General features: G+C 50.4%; 1 protein-coding gene across 2 annotated transcripts in view; it reads left to right on the forward strand.

The window, feature by feature from the left end:
* Positions 1-7,811, forward strand: part of Fbln2 (fibulin 2) — a 63,276-nt gene that overhangs the window by 12,565 nt on the left and 42,900 nt on the right. The window lies entirely within an intron of this gene.

Below are 7,811 nucleotides of genomic sequence, written 5' to 3' on the forward strand. Positions count from 1 at the left end.
TCTTTCTCTCTCTCTCTCTCTCTCTCTCACACACACACACACACACACACACACACACACACACACACACACACGATACTCATGTCACTATGTAGCCCAGGTTAACCTTGAACTTGTGATCTTAAATCACATTTTCCCTGTTTCCCTGCCAGGGGGACTTCTGTTGGTCATGTTCACTGTCCCATCTTGGTACTCAGCAAGGGCTGATGGGAGATGGGGTGAGGAGGCGCTTGCTGAACTAAAGGACTTGAGTTCCTGTCCCCGTTCAGATCTGGGTTCATATCCCTTTACTCTTTATGTTTGTGGGTCCTTGGACAGATCTCTTATCCCATCTGGCCTCAGTTTCCTCATCAGTGAATTATAGCTAAATAAAATAAACATGTCTGGACACCCGCAGCCTGGTGTTGGCATTGTCTGCTCTGAGCAGCTCAAATGAGGATGAAGCTGGTCAGCTGCTGAGCTCCTGACTGGGGGCTGGTGCCAAGAACAAGCTTATTTTCCCAGTGATCTAATGACTTCCTCTTATCAGACAAGGAGCACCGGGTCACCCTCTAATTTCCCTTTTGGCACTGGCTGCCAGGAAGCTTACTACTGAAGGCAGGTTTCAGGGGCAGCACTTGTTTCCTGTCAGGTCTTACCTGTCCCCTCTCTGTGATCTGATCACTCTCTTTTGGCTTTTGGTTTGAACCGCATGTGTGAGGTGGGTTTTTTTGTTTGTTTGTTTTGTAAAATACACACACAATGTATCAGTTTTGAGTGTGTGGCTCAGTGTCATTAAGAGCCGCTACAGTGTTGTGCAGTTGTCTCCATTTCTATCTCTAGACTCTAATCCTGAGCAGAAGTTCTGGCCATTCAGTACCAGCGCCCCCTCTGTGTCCTGGCACCCACCAATTGCTCTATGCTCATGCCCCAGGGCCCTTTCACATGCATTTCCCCTGCCTGTTGTCATCCCCTGGAGCTTGGATGACTACACATATTTTTCCTGGGTAAGTCTCACTTGGAATGTCGCCTCTTCGTCCTCCTCTGTCCTCTTCTACCCAAAGGTGTGTCCACTTCTCCATCACAGTGCCCAGATTGTGTAAGTGTAAGTGGACTCTTCAGTGAGTGTCCATTTTGACTAGCATGTTTTGTTACTGGACATCATGTCCTTAAGGGGCATTTGCATGGTGGCCTGTCCCAGAATGTCCTTGCTGAGGCTGGTGGCATTCCATCATCTGGTTGTCTTTATTGGCCTCTTGACCAGTGGGTGGCATACCGTGGTGAGTGTGGTCATGTGGGATTAATTTAATGAACATGGCCTTGTCTTTCTGGGCCTTTGGTGAACCCAGGAAATTATATGCATTAAATGTAGGTTCTGAACAATTTTAGAATCCATTGTCAGTGTGCTTGTGAGTTTGTCTCTGTGTGTGTCTGTGTATGTGTCTGTATGTCTGTGTATTTGTATGTGTATGTATCTGTGTCTATGTGTGTGTTTCTCTGTGCATTTGTGTGTGTGTGTATGTCTGTATATGTGCCTGTATTCTATCTGTCTCTGTATGTGTGGGTCTGTGTGTCTCTGTGTGTGTTTGTGTGTGCACATATTCTGTATGTCTCTGTATGTGTGGGTCTGGGTGTGTGTCATGTGTTTGCTTTTGTCTCTCTGTGTGTCTATGTGTGCTAGGCACTGCATGGCTCCAGTTTCTTTTCACCTGGAGACCCCAGTTGGGAGGTGTTGACCGCTAATGATCCACACTTGTACCTTCTCCAGCTTCTCACTGTTGGCTGGCCGGTGTCTTCTCATCTTGACATGATGGACGGTAGCTCTTCCTGGTCTTTGGTGGGGTGAGGGCTGGGTTCCTAGGCCTTTGCCCTGCCCGGTCCATTGGTAGCCCTAGTGCTGTGCTGAGGCTGAGACCCTAGTTCCTCTCTTCTCTCCCCGTACCCAGGAGCTCTGGCCTGCTGAGGCCTGTCCACGTGCCCATATCCCAGACTTGAGGCCAGTGGGGTCAGGGGACACATCTCTTACCACTGAGGGTCTTGAGGAGCTGTAGGCTGTTTGTTGAATCTGAAGAGCCTGACACACTGAGGGTGACTAGTGCTAGACACAGTGGCTACTGAATAGAGGGAAAGTAGAGGAAGGATTACCCTGAAGTTTAAGGCTGTCCTGGTCTACACAGTGAGTTTCAGGCTATCCAGGGCTACATGGCCAGACTGTGTCTCAAACAAAAGAGAAGCCTAAGTCCTTGTGGAATCAAGACCAGGAGCTCTCAGGTCTTACAGAGAGCTAGGGAGGCTGAATCAGTCAAGGGCAGTGTGTTCAGTTTGGTGCCACAAACACAAGGTCCCATGGGTGGAGCTGTGTGCACATGGACTGGCTATTGGCTTGTGCTGTCCTCTGGTTGGATGAGGGGATGGGTCTGGCAGCCTTGAGGGCAGTACCCTGGCCAGGTGGAACTGATTGCTCATGTTCTGACTGGCCAGAGAGAAGGGCTTGTGTGTTTATTTCCCTGCTGTCAGCCCAGCTGTTTGCAAGCCCCAGGGTTTTCTGTAGCTGCCTGTCATTTAAAGGAGATTCATTCCAAATGCTTGAGAAGTTGTAAGGCATACAGTGCCAGGCTGAGACTTTCCTCCAGAGCTGCCCCTCCAGTGCAGGCTGCCAGTTAAAACAGGGTTTCAGAAACCCATCCAGTGACTATGTCCTAAATATCGCAGGAGTGTACTCATGCTAAACTAGTGTTCATAGCTGTCTGAAATCCCAGTGTGACTGCATGGTCCGGGTTTTTATTTCTTAGTTCTAGCAGGTCTCTTCTTGTCAGAACCAGAAGTTCTTAGAGAATTGGAGAAGCAAAGGACCCGTCTTACTGTGTAACATGCAGAAGACTTGTTGAAAGCTTCATCTCCCACAGCTTATTGTCTACAGCCAACAGTGGCCCCAAATATCAAGTAGCAAATCTCAGGACTAGACATCACAGGTTTGAAGAGGTGTGCACTCTGGGGTGAATGATGACCTCTAGTGCCTTCCTGCCTGGGACCTGAGCTGCTCTGCCCAGTGGATTCATGCTGTGTTCACTACCCTCCTGCTAGTTACTTAATAGGGTGTGGCATTGATATGGAACTTGCTTTTAAGCGGTCCCATGTCACTCAGTCATGGCCCCAAAGCACAGAAGCACTGATGGTGGTGATCCATATGCCAAAGAGAGGCAGAAAGTGCTCATTGGAGGGAAGGGTTAAGTAAAGGAGAAGCTTGCTGGCTGGGCACTTTGATCTAAGTCAGGATTGCAGGATTTAGAGATATTTGAAGTCTCAGGCATCCCCAGGAATCCAGGAATCCTTTGCCAGAGAATAAGGGGGATTTCTGGGCACTGCTCTCCTCTGGACAGACCCCACTTTTACAATGGCAACAATAGAATGTCTTTCTGGGGCCACTCTGGCCTTCCAATGCCCTTGCCAGCTCAGAGTCGTGCAACAATATGGAGGTTAACTTGTCAATCACTTCACTGGAGGACCATGGTTTGTAGAGGGTCTGGAACAGTAAGGGCTCAAATGTGGCCAGTCACAGAGACCAGCAGAAGTCTAAGCAACATCCTAGAGCATCCGAGGCTCATATGCCAGAGACCTGCTCCTCTTGGGCATCCTTGCTCACCAAGGATGTGGAGACGGGATCTCCAATGGGTACCCTTGGAGAGAGAACTTTGCTGAAAGAGTCTCTACCCCCAAGGCCCTGTCCATGTGACGTCAAGTCATGTGTTTTCTAAAAATTAAGTTTTGTGTATGCATGTGGTATATGTATATGTATATTTGCAAGTGTGTATGGAGGTCATAGGTCACTGATGAGTGTCTTCCTCTTTCTCTTGCCCCACTTTACTTTTGAGACACAGTCTCTCTCTGAACCTGGAGCTCACTGAGTCAGCTGGCATGGCCCCAGGGATCTTCCTGTCTTCTCTTCCCCAGAGCTGGGATTACAGGCATGTGTGGCTGTGTCCAGATTCTTAGATGGGCCTTGGGGATCAAACTCAGGTCCTCGCGCTTGGGAAACAAGCAAGGCTGGCCTAGCCCTCAGCTTCCTGAGCATGTGTCCCCTGTCTCAAGGAACATGTTTGCTTTCACATGGGCTGCCTCAGTTACTGTGCTCCTGTTCTCTTCCCTGCTCTTCCCACTTAGCATTCCATTTTGAAGGTGCACCAGGTCTCTGCTTTCCATGCTGTGGGGTCCATCAAGGGGCATGCCTCTCGGGCTGCAGGCAGGGCAGAGAGGGATCTGTGGTCTCCTGGGTCTGGATGACAAGGGGCAGTCACGGAAGCCAACCGTGTCTGTGACAGGAGGAGTGGTGAGGGAAGAGGAACTGTGGGCATGGGGAAAGGTGAACTGCCATGGTATCCCAGAGGGACAGAGGGCAACAAGCAAGGAGTGGACACCCCAGCCTCTCTGTCCCTCCCTTTGACTGGACAGGAAGCTGGAGAACCAAGATGGGGTCTCAGCAGAGTCCAGCCTCCTTGGCACAGAGCAGCACATCTGGGAATGGACAGCCAGATAGTAACTCCCACAGTGACCCCACCACCAACCCGCAGACCACACCAGTGCTTCCTGGGTGTGAAGTATGTGTCAGCTGCACGCGGCGCTCTGTAGTGCGGGCAGCTTCAGAACATACTGGATGGAGTTGTCCTCACACGATGCTATTCTAGCATGTTTCCTATCTGCCCCCGACTTCTGGAGAGTGGGGCTCCCAGGGGAAACTCTGGGAGACCCTGGCTAGGTGTGGTTGTGACCTTACTCTGGGGAACTTCATCCATGCCTGTTAAGAGACAACTGGGAAGGCTAGTGAGGGCCCTGAAGGCCTGTGGGGTTCACTGGAGGTTTGTGGAGACTGCAGCCTGCTTAGATCTTCCTTCCCCTTCCTACTGTCACCTCTGGAAGGGTGAGTGGGTGTTTTGTTTTTGTTTTTGTTTTTTTTTTTTTTTACCAAAATATCAATCACTCAATTCTACCAATAAAGACCTGGAAGCCAGATGCTGGGGGTGAAAGCCTGCTGTCTCAGAGAGGCAGAGCAAGCACCCAGCTCACCTTCCCTTTTACCTATGTCCCTGAAACCTCCCACTTCCCCTACACCATCTCAAACCAAACTCCTCCAACTGAATGTCCCTCCCTTCTACTTCCTGTGCATCTATCTTTTCTCCTGATTCCCTCTTACTCCATATGGTCTTTTTTCTTAATAACCACTTCCTGATTATTATTTTTTCTTAATAATCACTTAACAGTTCAACTCTTGTCGACTGATTGCTGTCTCTGCCTCTTGACCTATCATTGACTTTATTTAATCCTGTTTACAGTATTCAAGCAGAAAGCTCTTGGATTAGAGGTGTGTGCTAGAGCTGAGACACACCAGAGATAGAAACAGGTTTTTGCAGTAAATAATGCAATCTTGGGGTTCACAGTGTGGCAATTATCCTGCAGCAGGTGAGGACAGAATCAGCTGGCATGAGCTCCCGGGGTTCCAGATATCCCCGATTCCGTGCCTGGCATGGACACAGGCTCTCTCTTTCAGGGTTATTTTTATGGCGTGGTTCCTGGCTTCCCAAACCCTTCCCAGTCCCAACAGGACTTCACATCTCCAGCACATCCATGAACTCCATCTGTGGCTTCCTTTTCTAGGCTTCCAAAACCCCTCCTCTTTCCCCTGCCTGACCAGAGTCTGTCTGTCTGCATACTCTGTGGACTTGATCTTCACAGCAAGCACCTCTTCCCACCTTCCTTCTTCTCCTGGGCCAGCCCGCACTGCTTGTTCTCTCTGTCTTCTGCTGTACTCGACACAGGAAGTCCACATGGTTGTCAGGCCCCTGGGCTGCAGGCATACCACGTCCCTCACTCGGGAAAACACACTGCTCTGCCTTCATTACTGTCTCCTTGCTCACCTGTTCCCAGCCCCCATCCTTCCTCCTACCTGAGTCCCTCCCTGTGTCCTGCTGCTCCTGCCTCAAGCCTATGCACTTGCTGTCCCTAGCCCAAAGCACTTTGCCTCCTCAAGTCTGTCAGACGCCACCTCCTGTCAGATAGATGTCTTTCCTGAGTCCTCAGGATAGCAGGCTTCGCAACCAGACCCTCCCCAGATTCTCTATTTACTGCCTTACAGAGCCACAAGTGCCTGGAACAGGTGGGCATGTACCATTTTCCCCAGGGCTGTCAGCTAGCCTATCTTACTGGCTGACGAAACACGAGTCCCTGGACGTACCCAGCACAGATTCCTGCCAGCTGATAGCTGCAACTGGTGGTGACCACCTGCCATTCTTTCATTGCTTCCTTTAGGGCTCAGGCCATGCCCACAGGCCATACTTACCCTGCCTGGGTTGGGCAGGAGCTGGGTATCCCAGGCACATCCGTTCTCCAGAAAGCTCAGTACCCTCTCTGCTCCTCTTTCTCACCCCAGACCTTCAAGAAGTTACCATCCATCTTCTTAGTGTTTAAAGCGAGACTTGTGTGTGGTGGTATAGACCTGCTTACCCTAGTACTTGGGAGGCTGAAGAAGGAGAATTCTCTCTAGTTCAAGCCAGCCATCACTACAATGTGAAACCTGTCTCCAAACAAACACAAACAAAAAAAAAAAACTCCCCCTAAAACAAATCGACAAATATTGAGACCCAGGAACTATGCTTTGTTGTATTTTCTAAAAGATATAAAACAGGGCTGGCCTTGCCCAATCAGTGAGGTGGTCATCAGGGCTCAATCCCCAGAACCTACGTAAAATGCCAGGCATGATGCTATGTCCCTGTAATCACAGCTCTGGGGAGACAGAAGGAAGGAGCCCTGGAGCTCACTGGCCAGCTAGTTTACCCTAATTGTCCAGCTCCAGGCCAGTGAGGAACCCTGTCTTAAAGAAGGTGGACAGTGTTTCTGAGGATGAAACCCGAGGTTGTTCTTTGACATCACACATGTGCACACAGGCACACTCATACATATACACATATGCAACATGTGACCCCCCCAAGAACAAATGCATACATAACCCCCCCCCCACATGCACATGTGCACACACACACACACACACACACACACACACACCAAACAGGTACCATCAAAACGGATGGTGTGAGAATCGCTTTTCGTGACTTCAGGGGATTGTGTTGTCCAGGGGCTGACCTGATGTTGAGTCACTGTGCCTGTGCGGATCTGTAACTTTTGCAGGAGTGAGGATTTGTGTGGCTGTGGAAGACTTTGAGGAGAGCAGGGAGCAGGAAAGGGGAGGCTCCTGGGAGCATTTATGATTGGTCGGGGGAACCTAACCAGTGCTGGGCATGGTGTGGGTTCTGGCTGCTAATTCCTGGTGATGGAAGCTAGACCCCTGGATCACTCTGGCATCCCAGGGAAGGTCGGGGAAGCACGACGGGGTGATGGTTAATCTGGGAATCAGGCAGGGCAGGTGTGGCTTGGGGCAGCAGAGCAGAAGAGAGCTGATCTTGGAGATGGACAGGACAGAGAAAGCAAGGTGCTGTGAGAAAATGGAGAACGTCCAAGGTTGACCTTGAAATTCCAGGGTCTCATGGGAGAGATGATCATGAACTCTGGAGTTTATGGCTGGGGATGCAGTATACACCCAGTTGGGTGGCTGTGCCGGAGCCTAGAGGGGGCCTGCTCCTGCCCTGTGCCCCTCACCACACCCCCTGGCTGGCAGACATGGCTGGGAACTCATGTGTTTGGAGGAGGAAAACTGTTCTGGTGGCTGTATGTAGACATGGGCATGTATGTAGACGTGGGCATGTATGTAGACGTGGGCATGTATGTAGACGTGGGCATGTATGTAGACGTGGGCATGTATGCAGACGTGGGCATGTATGTAGACG

Source organism: Microtus ochrogaster, unplaced genomic scaffold (assembly GCF_000317375.1).
Source record: "Microtus ochrogaster isolate Prairie Vole_2 unplaced genomic scaffold, MicOch1.0 UNK1, whole genome shotgun sequence".
Lineage (NCBI taxonomy): Eukaryota > Metazoa > Chordata > Mammalia > Rodentia > Cricetidae > Microtus > Microtus ochrogaster.